Below are 17,211 nucleotides of genomic sequence, written 5' to 3' on the forward strand. Positions count from 1 at the left end.
AACACAAAAACCCCCCACCTCATGTCGACCTAATGCATGTTGACCAATAGTGGTCGACCTAATGACTGTAGACCTAAGTTGTGTCGACCCAACGAATCATAGCTTTACCGGTAGATATTTAAAATCCTATTTTCTCTAGCTTCCATAATGGATATTGGGGACAGATTTAGTATGATGGGGATGTCCCAAAGCTTCCAGAACGGGCGGGAACGTGAGGAGACTGCTGTAGTACCGCCTGCCCAAACTGGGTATCCTCTTTGGCCAGGATATCAAATTTGTAGAATTTCACACAAAAAAAAGTGTTCTTCCCCGACAAGGTAGCCGCTCGGCATAGTTGCAAGGCCGAGACTCCACGGGAAGCTGACCAGGAAGAGCCCACTGACCTTGCAGAGTAAGCCTCCAGAGACTGAGGAACACGTAAGGCTGCCAACACATAGGCCTGTTGGATAGTAAGCCTAATCCAACGAGCAATGGTCTGCTTTAAAGCAGGACAACCCTTTTTCTGCGCATCATAAAGCACGAATAAGGAATCAGTCTTTTTGAGCCGAGCTGTGCGCCTGACATAGATCTTCAAAGTACGCACAACATTCAAAGTTGAAGCATCAGAACAGGACGGAACCATAATAGATTGATTCAGGTGGAATGCGGAGACAACCTTCGGCAGGAACTGCTGTCTAGTCCGGAGCTCCACTCTGTCCTCGTAAAGACCAAGTAGGGACTTTTACATGATAAGACCCCCAATTCTGAGACGCGTCTAGCAGAAGCCAGGGCCAATAACATCACTGTCTTCCATGTGAGGTACTTGTCTTCTACTGTAATAAGAGGCTCAAACCAGGACAACTGTAGAAATTTAAACACAACATCCAAAGCCAGTGGCCGTAGGCGGCACAAAGGGAGGTCTGAACTTCTGTCAACACAGCCAATTTCTTCTGAAAGAAAATTGAGAGAGCTGAAATCTGGACCTTCACGGAGCCCAGACGCAAGCCCTTATCCACATCAGCCTGTAGGAAACGTAGGAAAATGTCCCAAGTGAAACTCTGCAGGTGGATACGTGCCTTCCTCGCACCAAGAGACATATTTCCTCCAGATACGATGATAGTGTTTTGAAATCAAAGATTTTCTGGCTTGCACCATAGTGGCAATGACTTTTTTGGAAAGCCCTTTGTGAGCTAGGATGTTCCGCTCAACTTCCATGCAGTCAAACGAAGCCGCCGTAAGTCCAGGTAGGTGAACGGTCCTTGCTGAAGAAGATTCTTTCTTAGCGGCAGAGGTCAAGGGTCTTCTATGGACATGTCCAGTAGAGTCCGTCGGGGCCAATCCGGCGCAATCAGGATTGCTTGGCATCCGTGATACCTGATCCGCTGGAGCACCCTTGCGATCAATGGACTCGGAGGAAATAGGGAGACCAGCGGGTAAGGCCAAGGCGATGTCAGCGCATCCACTGCACTCGCCTGAGGGTCTCTGGTTTGCGAGCAGTAGCAGCGAAGCTTCTTGTTGAGGTGAGACGCCATAATGTCGATCTACGGGTATCCCCACCTGTCGACAATCTGTTGAAACACCTGAGGATGTAATCCCCACTCCCCCGGGTGGAGGTCGATGCGACTTAGGAAGTCCGCTTCTCAGTTGTCCACTCCTGAAATGAAAATTGCGGACTGCGCTCTTGCATTTCTTTCCGCCCAGAGAAGTATATTTTACACTTCTCACATGCATGCCCTGCTTTTTGTCCCTCCCTGTCGATTGATGTATGCCACTGCCGTGGCTTTATCCAACTGAACTTGGATCGCTCGATTCCCTGAGTAGAGGGGTGGCCTGAATCAGAGCATTGTAGATAGCCCGAAGTTCCAGATTGTTGATCAGAAGTAGGGCCTCTTGGGCAGACCACCTGCCCTGGAACTGTGCTCCCTGGGTGAAAGCTCCCCATCCTCTCGGGTTCGCATCCGTCGTGAGGAGGATCCAATCCTGAATCCCGAAACATCGACCTTCCAGCAGGTTGGAAGACTAACCACCACAGGAGGGAAATCCTGGCCTGGGGTGACGGCTGAATCATCCGGTGCATCTGAAGATGTGAACCGGACCACTTGTTCAGGATGTCCAACTGGAAGGGTCTGGCATGGAACCTTCCGAACGGTATCGCCTCGTACGAGGCCACCATTTTTCCCAACAATTTTATGCAAAGATGAATGGAAACTCGAGCAGGTCGGAGAACCATGCGAACGATCTCTTGAAGTGTTCTCACCTTGTCCTCTAGGAGGAACACTCTCTGAGACTACCATATTCAGTATCATACCCAGAAACAGGAGCCTTTGAGACGGTTCCAGTTAAGACTTCTGTAGATTGAGGATCCACCCGTGGTTGGATAGTGCGATCTATATGGAGCAGTAGAAGCTCCCTGGAACTTGCTTTTATCAGGAGATCGTCCAGGTAAGGGACAGTGTTGACCCCCTGGACTCTGAGCTGGAACATCATTTCCGCCATCACTTTCGTGAACACCCTTGGAGCTGGGTGAACTGCAGATAGTCCTGATAAGGGGGCCAATTGGGATATGTAGGTAGGAGTCCTTGATATCCAGAGACATGATGAATTCCTGTTGTTCCAGGCCCGCGATCACCGCTCTCAAAGATTCCATCTTGAATTTGAAAAGCTTCAGGTAAGGATTCAAGGACTTCGGATTCAAAATGGGTCTCACAGACCCATCTGGTTTTGGCACAACGAACAGACTGGAGTAGTAAGCTTGTCACTGCTGATGCAGGGGTACTGGAACGATGACCCGGGACTGGACCAACTTGTCGATGGCCAGTAGTAGCGTAACACGCATATTTTCCAAAACTGGCAAACCGGATTGAAAAATCGTTGGGGAGGAGCACCATCGAACTCCTGCTTGTAACCCTGAGAGATGAGGTCCCTTACCCAGGCATCTTGGCAGGAACCATCCCAGATGTGGCTGTAGTGACGTAACCGAGCTCCCACCACGAGATCCTCCGGTTGGGTGGGTACAGTCATGCCTAAGTCTTTGTGGAAGTTGAACTGGTGCTCTATTCCTGAGAGCCAGCAACGGCTGGCTTCTTAGGCTTACCTATGGAGCCTCTAGCTGCATTGGAGTCACCTTGGTCCCTAGATCGAAATCTGGAGGACCGAAAGGACTGAGTAGACGGTCCCGGGTAGGTACACCTAGCAGGCGGAGCCCCTGAAGGTAGCCCCCCAGCAGTAGCTTTGGAGATCCATGCATCCATTTCACCTCCAAAGAGCCATTCACCTGTGAAGGGAAGAGATTTCACATTACATTTGGAGTCAGCGACTGCAATCCACTGAGGCAACAATATGGCTCTTCATGCAGACACAGCCATAGCAGTGGTTCTGGCATTTATATTGCCAATCTCTTTAAAGGGAGGCACAGAGGACACTTGCCGTGTCCTGAATGTGTTTTAGGAAAGTTGCAGTAAAAACCAAGGTCATATCCCCTGAAAGACCCTCTTCAATACGAGTAGCCCATGTATGAATGGCATGCGTCATCCAGCAACCAGCAATGACCGGCCTCTGAGCTACACCTGCAGTAGTCTAGATAGATTTAGAGTGGTCTCTATTTTCTTATCTCCCGGGTCATTTACCGTAAGAGAGCCCGGATCAGGGAGCACCGCCTTTTTAGAAAGGTGAGAGACTGAGACGTCTACTGCTGGAGATTCTTCCCAGAATTTCCTGCCTGCAGGGGCAAATGGAAAGGTATTTAAAACCCTTTTGGACACCTGATATTTTTTTTCTGGATTTTTCCAGGCTAATTTAAATAAATCATCCAATTCTTTGGAATCAGGAAAGGTGACTGTCAGTTTGTCTTGTGGGAGGAAAAATGTCTGCTCATTAGTAGCATCCTCCAGAAGGAGCTTTAACACATCCCGTATAGCTAATATGAGAGGTATGATACCCTGTGTAGGGGTGGAATCCCCACTAATGGGATCCCCAGCTACCTGTACATCATCATCAGAATCTGATAGGATTGCAGGCAAAGCACGTTTTTGTGCACCTTTAGTAGACAGCGGGGGGTTGGAAGCATAAGCCTTGGCAGTTAGGCTAGCCACTGCTTGTTGCAGTTCTTGTGTTTTATTGGCATTGGCAGTGAGCTGAGATGACATATCAGACATCATGGTTTTTATAGCCCCCAGCCAGGAGGGCTCTGGATTCTCCCCCATGTTGTTATCAGCATTTTGTGATGGCTGATTACACTGGTCACAGGATATGGAGCCCGATGAACTAGGGAAGAATCTGGTATTACATACATTGCATGACTTCTGTTTCACCATAATGAAAGACAGAAACAATACACATACAACACAGACTGAATACAATACAAGCCTGCCCTATTGCATGTGAGAGGAGACACAGAAGAGAGGACACCAGCGCTGTACAGCCCCAGTGAGACTGTCAGCGTTTTATATATTAACATGTAACAGTGATACTGCTGTACAGAGAATTCCCCAGAGGAATGTAAACTGTGCACTGATAGCAGTTCTTCCCCTCTGCACCCACTACCAGTGATCCTGTGACCGTTTTGAGGAGCTGCATGAGGCTGCTGATTGCTTATGCAGAGGAAGGCGCCAAAATGCCGCTTAGCCCGCTTTGATGTAGCTCCGCCCCCCGCTATGGTGCTGGAGCTACTAATAAGTTTTATACTGGCAATGTCTCCACAGGCTGTGTAGCCTCACATAAATGCTTGGTACAACACTCCTCCAGCCAGTCTCATGCAGGAGCACCCGCTGGTCTCCCCCAGGAGGGACCCATACGCCTCACCCACGCTTCAGCCGCACAATGAACCGGGGGGGAGGGGGGGGGCCCCGGTTTGTACTGAACACGATTACCTTCAGGCTCTGTTAGGGGTGTGCGGCAAGCTGCGGCTGCGACAGCAAGGGCGCAGTGCTCCTCTGAACAAACGGCCCCTCAGGACAGCGGAGAAGCGGCTCTGCACCTCATAAGGCCGGTAACCGTCTCCCCCTCTAACTCACACGGCGCAGGTATGCTGTTGCCCAAACAGCATACCGAAATAAGTAAAAGTTTAAATGAAACTGAAGAAAAACTCTGGACCTTGCAGAGTGTGCACCCTCTCCTGAGGACACTTTTTTTCTAAACTGCCTGTGGGAGGGGACAGAGGGGAGGAGCCAGCACACCCAGTTGAAGAAATTTAGCTCCTTTGGACCCGTCTATACCCCATTGTACTAAATCTGTCCCCAATAACTCTTATGGACGCTAGAGAAAATAGGATTTTAATTACCTACCGATAAATCCTTATTCTCGTAGTCCGTAGAGGTCCACATTAGTACCATGGGGCATAGACGGGTCCACTATGAGCCTTGGGCACTTTAAGAAATCAATAGTGTGCACTGGCTCCTCCCTCTATGCCCCTCCTACCAGACTCAGTCTAGAAACTGTGCCCGAGGAGACTGACATATCCTAAGAAAGGCTTTAACATAACAGTGGTGAGATTCGAACCTGCACACGCAAACAAGAGGAAAGCCATGCTAACCAAACTTAAACAGGAACAGCAACAGCTGAACCAACAACATTACTTAACGAAGTAACAGTGCAGGAAACACGAAGCACTGGGCGGACGCCCAGTATCCTCTATGGACTAGAAGAAAAGGATCTGCCGCTAATTGTGCACAGATATTATTCCCCTGAGGGAATTACATTGTATAAGCAGTTATCACTGTTATGTAAAACCATTGACAGCCTCACTGGGGCTCTGCAGCGTTGGGTGTGCTGGGTCCTCTCTTCTTCTGCGTCCTCTCACATGCAATAGGGCAGTCTTGCATTGTAATCAATCTGTGTTGTATGTGTATTGTGTGTTTTCATTATGGTAAAACAAAAGTTATACAGTGTATGTAATGCCAGATTCTCCCCTCTGTTATCCGGTTCCATATCATGTGAGCAGTGTAGTCAGTCAACATACAAAATGCTGAGGACAATGTGAGTCACAAGCCCACCTGGCTATCAAAACTATGATGTCTGATATGTCATCTCAGCTCACTGCAAATGCCAACAAAACACAAGAACTGCAAAAAGTAGTAGTAGATCTAGCTGCCAGGGCTGATGTTCCCCCATCACCCCCTGTCTAATACAGGTGCGCAAAAACGTGCTTTACCTGCACTTCTATCAGATTCTGATGATATACAGGATGATGGGGATGGTGTGGATCTTTCAGGTGGGGATTCCACTCCTACACAGGGTACTGAACCCCTCATTTTAGCTATAAAGTATGTGCTAAAGCTCCCCCAAGAGGATGCTGTAAATCAGCAGTCGTTTTTCCTCATTCAAGACAAACTGACTGTCACATTTCCTGATTCTAAAGAATTAGATGATTTATTTAAGCTAGCCTGGAAGAATCCAGATAAGAAATATCAGGTGTCAAAACGGTTTATGAAAATAAGTTTTATTGGTTTTTATATGAAGAAAAAAACAAAAAAAAAAACAGATGCATAAACTTTAGACAACATTTGTGGATCAACATAGGAGGTGCATAAAATTGAGGCAATAGAAAGACATACTAACAGCACAGGTCGTAGTGATCCTATTCATCAAATAACAAAGAAAGGTAATTGAAACTACAATACAGCTACAAAAAGAGCAAAACGTGAAAGGAGGAAAGAGGAAGTAAGAGCAAGAAATAATAAAGAGGGGAGGGAGGGTGGGAGCGTCGGCCAGACAAAGTTGGTCACCAGATCGAATTCTGCCTCTAATTAGAAAGCGGATCAAATGGTTGTCAATGGCGATTCAGCATTAAAGTGCGTTGTCCATGGCGTCCAAGTGCGTATAAAAGTGACTGATGTGTCATGAAGGGCAGCGGTGATGCGTTCCAGCTTGTATGTGGACCAAATAGCATTAATAGTGGCGGGAAGAGTAGGGGGAGAGGTGGACTTCCAATTTGTTGCTATTTGGCATTGGCCGTATTTAAAATGTGCTTAATAAGTTTTAATAGATGGCTCGACGTGTCTGGAACTGGGCGCAAAAGTAGAGAGTAAAATGGTGTGTCCGGAATAACCACATCGGTGATTTCTAATATTAGTTTATGAATTTGACGCCAGTAGCGGCGGGCAATCCCACAGGACCACCAAACATGCAGCATGGTTCCCTTCTGTCCACAAAGTCTCCAACATCTATCAGAACAGGAAGGGTAAATAGCCTGAAGTCTAGACGGCACAAGGTACCATCGGTAATAAATTGTATAAGAATTTTCTTTGATACGAACCGACAAGGAGCTCTTAGCAATTTCCTGTCTGATGACAGCCCACTCTTCGATAGTCAACGTCTCCCCTATATCTCGTTCCCACGCTATTTCATGAGACTCTTTCGCAGGGGAATTGTGTGAGAGCAAGATTTGGTAAATGGCGGACAACAAACCTTTTGTAGAGCGTTGGCCACAACATAAAGATTCAAACGCAGTTTTGGATATAGGGTGGGCAGTTTTACATCGAGTAGAATAAAAGTGACGAATTTGCAGGAATTGATAGAAAGTTGAGTGGGGAAGAGAGAAGCGTGATTGCGGTCCGCAAACAAGGGAAATGAAGAAAGGGGTGCCAGATCAATCAGGAAAAGGACGTTGTGAGAGGTCCAGTGACTAAAAGCAAGGTGGTTAGTACCTGGGGGGAACATTGTATTGTTCCAGAGAGGAGTCAGCAGCGGGTTGTAGGAGCAAAGACGATAATAGCGGGTGCATTGATCCCAAACCGATAATGCAAAACGCATCGTCGGCAACAAGAGACACGAGGCTGGGCGGGAGCGAGGCACGCACCATAACAGGGTTGAAGGGGATTATACATTTATTACATGAGCTTCCAAAAGTGTCCATAATCTCTGTTCAGGAGGTGAGTGCCAGAGAGCACAGGAGGCCAAGTGCGTAGCACGATAATAGTTAATCAAATCCGGCATACCGAGGCCCCCTGAGTTACGATGTTGCTGGAGTAATCGAATCTTAACTCTGGGTTTCTTTCCAGCCCAGATGAAGATAGATAGATCCCTTTGCAGATTCTTCAAGATTTTAGTCTGTATATGGATAGGGAGGGTCTGCCAAAGATATAGCAATCGCGGAAGTATGTTCATTTTGATAGCAGCTATGCGCCCAAGCCAAGAGATATAGAATTTGTTCCAACCCCCGAGATCGGTACGTATAGAAGCGAATAGACGCGGGAAGTTGGCCGTGTATAGTGACGCGTGCGAATTAGTCAGGTAGATACCTAGATACTAAAGTTTAGTGTTGCCATTTAAATGGGTAAGAAGACTGTAGGAGGCGTAGATTCCGGGGAGTCACGTGTATATCCAGGATTTCTCTAATGTCCTAAGTGGATGCTGGGGACTTCGTAAGGACCATGGGGAATAGCGGCTCCGCAGGAGACTGGGCACATCTAAAGAAAGCTTTAGGACTATCTGGTGTGCACTGGCTCCTCCCCCTATGACCCTCCTCCAAGCCCCAGTTAGATCTCTGTGCCCGAACGAGAAGGGTGCACACTAGGGGCTCTCCTGAGCTTCTTAGTGAAAGTTTTAGATTAGGTTTTTTATTTTCAGTGAGACCTGCTGGCAACAGGCTCACTGCATCGAGGGACTAAGGGGAGAAGAAGCGAACTCACCTGCGTGCAGAGTGGATTGGGCTTCTTAGGCTACTGGACATTAGCTCCAGAGGGACGATCACAGGCCCAGCTTGGATGGGTCCCAGAGCCGCGCCGCCGGCCCCCTTACAGAGCCAGAAGGCAGAAGAGGTCCGGAAAATCGGCGGCAGAAGACGTCCTGTCTTCAACAAGGTAGCGCACAGCACTGCAGCTGTGCGCCATTGCTCTCAGCACACTTCGGTCACTGAGGGTGCAGGGCGCTTGGGAGGGCGCCCTGAGACGCAATAAAAACACCTTGGATGGCAAAAAAATGCATCACATATAGCTCCTGGGCTATATGGATGCATTTAACCCCTGCCAGAATCCATAAAAAAGCAGGTGAAAAGTCCGCGAAAAAGGGGCGGAGCCTATCTCCTCAGCACACTGGCGCCATTTTCCCTCACAGCTCCGTTGGAGGGAAGCTCCCTGTCTCTCCCCTGCAGTCACTACACTACAGAAAGGGTTAAAAAAAAGAGAGGGGGGCACTAATTGGGCGCAGTATTAACTATACAGCAGCTATAAGGGGAAAAAATAAGATTTTACTTACCGATAAATCTATTTCTCGTAGTCCGTAGTGGATGCTGGGACTCCGTAAGGACCATGGGGAATAGCGGCTCCGCAGGAGACAGGGCACAAAATAAAAGCTTAAGGATCAGGTGGTGTGCACTGGCTCCTCCCCCTATGACCCTCCTCCAAGCCTCAGTTAGGATACTGTGCCCGGACGAGCGTACATAATAAGGAAGGATATTGAATCCCGGGTAAGACTCATACCAGCCACACCAATCACACCGTACAACTCGTGATCTGAACCCAGTTAACAGTATGATAAACGCAAAGGAGCCTCTGAAAAGATGGCTCACAACAATAATAACCCGAATTTTTGTAACAATAACTATATACAAGTATTGCAGACAATCCGCACTAGGGATGGGCGCCCAGCATCCACTACGGACTACGAGAAATAGATTTATCGGTAAGTAAAATCTTATTTTCTCTGACGTCCTAGTGGATGCTGGGACTCCGTAAGGACCATGGGGATTATACCAAAGCTCCCAAACGGGCGGGAGAGTGCGGATGACTCTGCAGCACCGAATGAGAGAACTCCAGGTCCTCCTCAGCCAGGGTATCAAATTTGTAGAATTTAGCAAACGTGTTTGCCCCTGACCAAGTAGCTGCTCGGCAAAGTTGTAAAGCCGAGACCCCTCGGGCAGCCGCCCAAGATGAGCCCACTTTCCTTGTGGAATGGGCTTTTACTGATTTTGGTTGTGGCAATCCTGCCACAGAATGTGCAAGCTGAATTGTACTACAAATCCAACGAGCAATCGTCTGCTTTGAAGCAGGAGCACCCAGCTTGTTGGGTGCATACAGGATAAACAGCGAGTCAGATTTTCTGACTCCAGCCGTCCTGGAAACATATATTTTCAAGGCCCTGACAACGTCAAGCAACTTAGAGTCCTCTAAGTCCCTGGTAGCCGCAGGTACCACAATAGGTTGGTTCATGTGAAATGCAGAAACCACCTTAGGTAGAAATTGAGGACGAGTCCTCAATTCCGCCCTGTCAGAATGAAAAATTAAGTAAGGGCTTTTATATGATAAAGCCGCCAATTCTGACACACGCCTGGCTGAAGCCAAGGCTAACAGCATCGACACCTTCCATGTGAGATATTTTAAGTCCACAGTGGAAAGTGGTTCAAACCAATGTGACTTTAGAAAACTCAACACAACATTGAGATCCCAAGGTGCCACTGGAGGCACAAAAGGAGGCTGTATGTGCAGCACCCCTTTTACAAAAGTCTGAACTTCAGGTACTGAAGCCAGTTCTTTCTGGAAGAAAATCGACAGGGCCGAAATTTGAACCTTAATGGACCCCAATTTTAGGCCCATAGACAGTCCTGTTTGCAGGAAATGAAGGAAACGACCCAGTTGAAATTCCTCTGTAGGGGCCTTCTTGGCCTCACACCACGCAACATATTTACGCCAAATGCGGTGATAATGTTTTGCGGTTACGTCCTTCCTGGCCTTGACCAGAGTAGGGATGACTTCTTCTGGAATGCCTTTTTCCCTCAGGATCCGGCGTTCAACCGCCATGCCGTCAAACGCAGCCGCGGTAAGTCTTGGAACAGACAAGGCCCCTGCAGTAGCAGGTCCTTTCTTAGAGGTAGAGGCCACGGTTCGTCCGTGAGCATCTCTTGAAGTTCCGGGTACCAAGTCCTTCTTGGCCAATCCGGAACCACAAGAATAGTTCTTACTCCTCTCCTTCTTATGATTCTCAGTACTTTTGGTATGAGAGGCAGAGGAGGGAACACATACTGACTGGTACACCCACGGCGTTACCAGAGCGTCCACTGCTATTGCCTGAGGGTCCCTTGACCTGGCGCAATATCTGTCCAGTTTTTTGTTTAGACGTGACGCCATCATGTCCACCTTTGGTTTTTCCCAACGGTTTACAATCAGGTGGAAGACTTCTGGGTGAAGTCCCCACTCTCCCGGGTGAAGGTCGTGTCTGCTGAGGAAGTCTGCTTCCCAGTTGTCCACTCCCGGAATGAACACTGCTGACAGTGCTATCACATGATTTTCCGCCCAGCGAAGAATCCTTGCAGCTTCTGCCATTGCCCTCCTGCTTCTCGTGCCGCCCTGTCTGTTTACGTGGGCGACTGACGTGATGTTGTCCGATTGGATCAACACCGCCTGACCCTGAAGCAGAGGTTTTGCTTGACTTAGGGCATTGTAAATGGCCCTTAGTTCCAGAATGTTTATATGAAGAGATGTTTCCATGCTTGACCACAAGCCCTGGAAATTCCTTCCCTGTGTGACTGCTCCCCAGCCTCTCAGGCTGGCATCCGCGGTTACCAGGATCCAATCCTGAATGCCAAATCTGCGGCCCTCTAGTAGATGAGCACTCTGCAGCCACCACAGGAGAGACACCCTTGTCCTTGGCGACAGGGTTATCCGCTGATGCATCTGCAGATGCGATCCGGACCATTTGTCCAGTAGATCCCACTGAAACGTTCTTGCATGGAATCTTCCGAATGGAATCGCTTCGTAAGAAGCCACCATTTTTCCCAGGACCCTCGTGCACTGATGCACTGAGACCTGTCCTGGTTTTAGGAGGTTCCTGACTAGCTCGGATAACTCCCTGGCCTTCTCCTCCGGGAGAAACACCTTCTTCTGGACTGTGTCCAGAATCATTCCTAGGAACAGTAGACGTGTCGTTGGAATCAGCTGCGATTTTGGAATATTTAGAATCCACCCGTGCTGACGTAACACTACCTGAGATAGTGCTACTCCGACTTCTAACTGTTCCCTGGATCTTGCCCTTATCAGGAGATCGTCCAAGTAAGGGATAATTAAAATGCCTTTTCTTCGTAGAAGAATCATCATTTCGGCCATTACCTTGGTAAAGACCAGAGGTGCCGTGGACAATCCAAACGGCAGCGTCTGAAACTGATAATGACAGTTTTGTACTACAAACCTGAGGTACCCTTGGTGAGAAGGGTATATTGGGACGTGGAGATAAGCATCTTTGATGTCCAGAGACACCATATAGTCCCCTTCTTCCAGGTTCGCTATCACTGCTCTGAGTGACTCCATCTTGAATTTGAACCTTTTTATGTAAGTGTTCAAGGATTTCAGATTTAAAATTGGTCTCACCGAGCCGTCCGGCTTCGGTACCACAAACAGCGTGGAATAATACCCCTTTCCGTTGCAGGAGGGGTACCTTGATTATCACCTGCTGGGAATACAGCTTGTGAATGGCTTCCAAAACTGCCTCCCTGTCGGAGGGAGACTTTGGTAAAGCAGACTTCAGGAACCGATGAGGGGGAAACGCCTCGAATTCCAGTTTGTACCCCTGCGATACTACCTGTAGAATCCAGGGATCCACTTGCGAGTGAGCCCACTGCGCGTTGAAATTCTTGAGACGGGCCCCCACCATATCTGAGTCTGCTTGTAAAGCCCCAGCGTCATGCTGAAGACTTGGCAGAAGCAGGGGAGGGCTTCTGCTCCTGGGAAGCGGCTGCATGGTGCAGTCTTTTTCCTCTTCCTCTGCCCCGGGGCAGAAAGGAGTGGCCTTTTGCTCGCTTGTACTTATGGGAACGAAAGGACTGAGTTTGAAAAGACGGTGTCTTTTTCTGCTGATGTGGAGTGACCTGGGGTAAAAAGGTGGATTTTCCAGCCGTTGCCGTGGCCACCAGGTCCGATAGACCAGCCCCAAATAACTCCTCCCCTTTATACGGCAATACTTCCATGTGCCGTTTGGAATCCGCATCCCCTGACCACTGTCGCGTCCATAACGCTCTTCTGGCAGAGATGGACATAGCACTTACTCTTGATGCCAGGGTGCAAATATCCCTCTGTGCATCACGCATATATAGTAATGCATCCTTTAAATGTTCTATAGTTAACAAAATATTGTCCCTATCCAGGGTATCAATATTCTCGGTCAGGGAATCAGACCATGCGACTCCAGCACTGCACATCCAGGCTGAGGCGATTGCTGGTCGCAGTATAACACCAGTATGTGTGTATATACTTTTTAGGATATTTTCCAGCCTTCTATCAGCTGGTTCTTTGAGGGTAGCCGTATCAGGAGACGGTAACGCTACTTGTTTTGATAAACGTGTGAGCGCCTTATCTACCCTAGGGGGTGTTTCCCAACGCGCCCTAACCTCTGGCGGGAAAGGATATAATGCTAATAATTTTTTAGAAATTAGCTGTTTTTTATCGGGGGAAACCCACGCTTTTTCACACACCTCATTTATTTCCTCTGACTCAGGAAAAAATATTGGTAGTTTTTTCTCACCCCACATAATACCCTTCTTTGTGGTACTTGTAGTGTCAGAAAGGTTCAATGCCTCTTTCATTGCCGTGATCATGTAACGTGTGGCCCTACTGGACATTACGTTTGTCTCGTCACCGTCGACACTAGACTCAGTATCTGTGTCAGGGTCTGTGTCGACCCACTGAGGTAACGGGCGTTTCAGCGCCCCTGACGGTGTTTGAGACGCCTGGACAGGCACTAATTGATTTGCCGGCTGTCTCATGTCGTCAACAGTTTTTTGCAAATTGCTGACATTATCACTTAATTGTTTAAATACAATCATCCAGTCAGGTGTCGACTCCCTAGGGGGTGACATCACCAACACAGGCAACTGCTCCGCCTCCACATCATTTTCCTCCTCATACATGTCGACACACGCGTACCGACACACAGCACACACACCGGGAATGCTCTGATAGAGGACAGGACCCCACTTAGCCCTTTGGAGAGACAGAGGGAGAGTCTGCCAGCACACACCCAGCGCTATATATATATATATACAGGGATAACCTTATATAAGTGTTACTCCCTTATAGCTGCTGTTAATATATTTATTTGCTGCCAAACGTGCCCCCCCTTCTCTTTTTTACCGTGATTCTGAAGCAGGACTGCAGGGGAGAGTCAGGGAGCCGTCCTTCCAGCGGAGCTGTGAGGGAAAATGGCGCTTGTGTGCTGAGGAGATAGGCTCCGCCCCTTCACGACGTCCTTATCTCCAGCTTTTTTGTGTAAAATGGCAGGGGATTAAAATACATCCATATAGCCCAGGAGCTATATGTGATGTATTCTGTTTTGCCACCTAAGGTATTCTGTTATATTGCGTCTCAGGGCGCTCCCCCCCCCCAGCGCCCTGCACCCTCAGTGACCGGAGTGTGAAGTGTGCTGAGAGCAATGGCGCACAGCTGCGGTGCTGTGCGCTACCTTAGTCTGAAGACAGGATGTCTTCTGCCGCCGATTTCACCGGACCTCTTCGTCTCTTCTGGCTCTGTAAGGGGGACGGCGGCGCGGCTCCGGTGACCCATCCAGGCTGAACCTGTGATCGTCCCTCTGGAGCTAGTGTCCAGTAGCCTAAGAAACCCGATCCACTCTGCACTCAGGTGAGTCCGTTTCTTCTCCCCTTAGTCCCACGATGCAGTGAGCCTGTTGCCAGCAGGACTCACTGAAAATAAAAAAACCTAACTAAACTTTTATTCTAAGCAGCTCAGGAGAGCCACCTAGATTGCACCCTTCTCGGCCGGGCACAAAAATCTAACTGAGGCTTGGAGGAGGGTCATAGGGGGAGGAGCCAGTGCACACCACCTGATCCTTAAGCTTTTATTTTGTGCCCTGTCTCCTGCGGAGTCGCTATTCCCCATGGTCCTTACGGAGTCCCAGCATCCACTAGGACGTCAGAGAAACACTTATATAAGGTTATCCCTGTATATATATAGCGCTCTGGTGTGTGCTGGCAAACTCTCCCTCTGTCTCCCCAAAGGGCTAGTGGGGTCCTGTCCTCTATCAGAGCATTCCCTGTGTGTGTGCTGTATGTCGGTACTTTTGTGTCGACATGTATGAGGAGAAAAATGATGTGGAGACGGAGCAGATTGCCTGTAATAGTGATGTCACCCCCTAGGGGGTCGACACCTGAGTGGATGAACTGTTGGAAGGAATTACGTGACAGTGTCAGCTCTGTATAAAAGACAGTGGTTGACATGAGACAGCCGGCTACTCAGCTTGTGCCTGTCCAGACGTCTCATAGGCCGTCAGGGGCTCTAAAGCGCCCGTTACCTCAGATGGCAGATATAGACGCCGACACGGATACTGACTCCAGTGTCGACGGTGAAGAGACGAATGTGACTTCCAGTAGGGCCACACGTTACATGATTGAGGCAATGAAAAATGTTTTACACATTTCTGATAATACGAGTACCACCAAAAAAAAAGGGGTATTATGTTCGGTGAGGAAAAACTACCTGTAGTTTTCCTGAATCTGAGAAATTAAATGAGGTGTGTGATGATGCGTGGGTTTCCCCTGATAACAACGGATAATTTCTAAAATGTTATTGGCATTATATCCTTTCCCGCCAGAGGTTAGGGTGCGTTGGGAAACACCCCCTAGGGGGGATAAAGTGCTCACACGCTTGTAAGGGCTCTACCTTCGCCTGAGATGGCCGCCCTTAAGGATCCTGCTGATAGAAAGCAGGAGGGTATCCTAAAAGGTATTTACACACATACTGGTGTTATACTGCGACCGGCAATCGCCTCAGCCTGGATGTGCAGTGCTGGGTTGGCGTGGTCGGATTCCCTGACTGAAAATATTGATACCCTAGATAGGGACAGTATATTTTTGCCTATAGAGCATTTAAAAGATGCATTTTTATATATGCGTGATGCACAGCAGAATATTTGCCGACTGGCATCAAGTCTAAGCGCGTTGTCCATTTCTACCAGTAGAGGGTTATGGACACGTCAGTGGTCAGGTGATGCGTATTCCAAACGGCATTTGGAAGTATTGCTTTATTAAGGGAGGAGTTATTTGGGGTCGGTCTTTCAGACCTGGTGGCCACGGCAACAGCTGGGAATTCCACGTTTGTACCCCAGGTCGCCTCTCAACATGAGAAGACGCCGTATTATCAGGCGCAGTCTTTTCGTGGACAAGCGGGCAAAAGGTTCCTCATTTCTGCCCCGTGACAGAGGGAGAGGAAAAAGGCTGCAGAAATCAGCCAGTTCCCAGGAACAGAAACCCTCTCCCGCCTCTGCCAAGCCCTCAGTATACGCTGGGGCTTTACAAGCAGAATCAGGCACGGTGGGGGGCCCGTCTCAATGAATTTCAGCGCGCAGTGGGCTCACTCGCAAGTAGACCCCTGGATCCTTCAGGTGATATCTCAGGGGTACAAATTAGAATTCGAGACGTCTCCCCCTCGCCGTTTCCTAAAGTCGGCTTTACCGATGTCTCCTTCTGACAGGGAGACAGTTTTGGAAGCCATTCACAAGCTGTATTCCCAGCAGGTGATAATCAAGATACCCCTCCTGCAACAGGGAACGGGGTATTATTCCACACTGTTGTGGTACCGAAGCCGGACGGCTCGGTGAGACCGATTCTAAATCTAAAATCTTTGAACACTTACGTACAGAGGTTCAAATTCAAGATTGAGTCACTCAGAGCAGTGATTGCGAACCTGGAAGAAGGGGACTACATGATGTCTCGGGACATCAAGGATGCTTACCTTCATGTCAAAATTTACCCTTCTCACCAAGGGTACCTCAGGTTTATGGTACAGAACTGTCACTATCAGTTCAGACGCTGCCGTATGGATGGTACACGGCACCCCGGGTCTTTACCAACGTAATGGCCGAAATGATGATATTCCTTCGAAGGAAGTGAATTTTAGTTATCCCTTCCTTGGACAATTCCCTGATAAGGGTAAGATCCAGGGAACAGTTGGAGGTCGGTGTAGCACTCTCTCAGGTAGTGTTGCGGCAGCACGATTGGATTCTCAATATTCCAAAATCGCACCTGGTTCCGACGACGTGTCTTCTGTTCCTAGGGATGATCCTGGACACAGTCCAGAAAAAGGTGTTTCTCCCGGAGGAGAAAGCCAGGGAGTTATCCGAGCTAGTCAGGAACCTCCTAAAACCGAGCCAAGTCTCAGTGCATCAATGCACAAGGGTTCTGGGTAAAATGGTGGCTTCCTACGAAGCAATCCCATTCGGCAGATTCCACGCAAGAACTTTCCAGTGGGACCTGCTGGACAAATGGTCCGGATCGCATCTTCAGATGCATCAGCGGAT

The 17,211-nt window shown here is 48.6% G+C and overlaps 1 protein-coding gene across 2 annotated transcripts in view; it reads right to left on the reverse strand.

Annotated features, from left to right (window-relative positions):
• The window catches only part of SREK1IP1 (SREK1 interacting protein 1), a 278,208-nt gene that overhangs the window by 37,843 nt on the left and 223,154 nt on the right, over nucleotides 1-17,211 (reverse strand). The window lies entirely within an intron of this gene.

The sequence above is a fragment of the Pseudophryne corroboree genome, chromosome 1, assembly GCF_028390025.1.
Source record: "Pseudophryne corroboree isolate aPseCor3 chromosome 1, aPseCor3.hap2, whole genome shotgun sequence".
In the NCBI taxonomy this organism is placed as follows: domain Eukaryota; kingdom Metazoa; phylum Chordata; class Amphibia; order Anura; family Myobatrachidae; genus Pseudophryne; species Pseudophryne corroboree.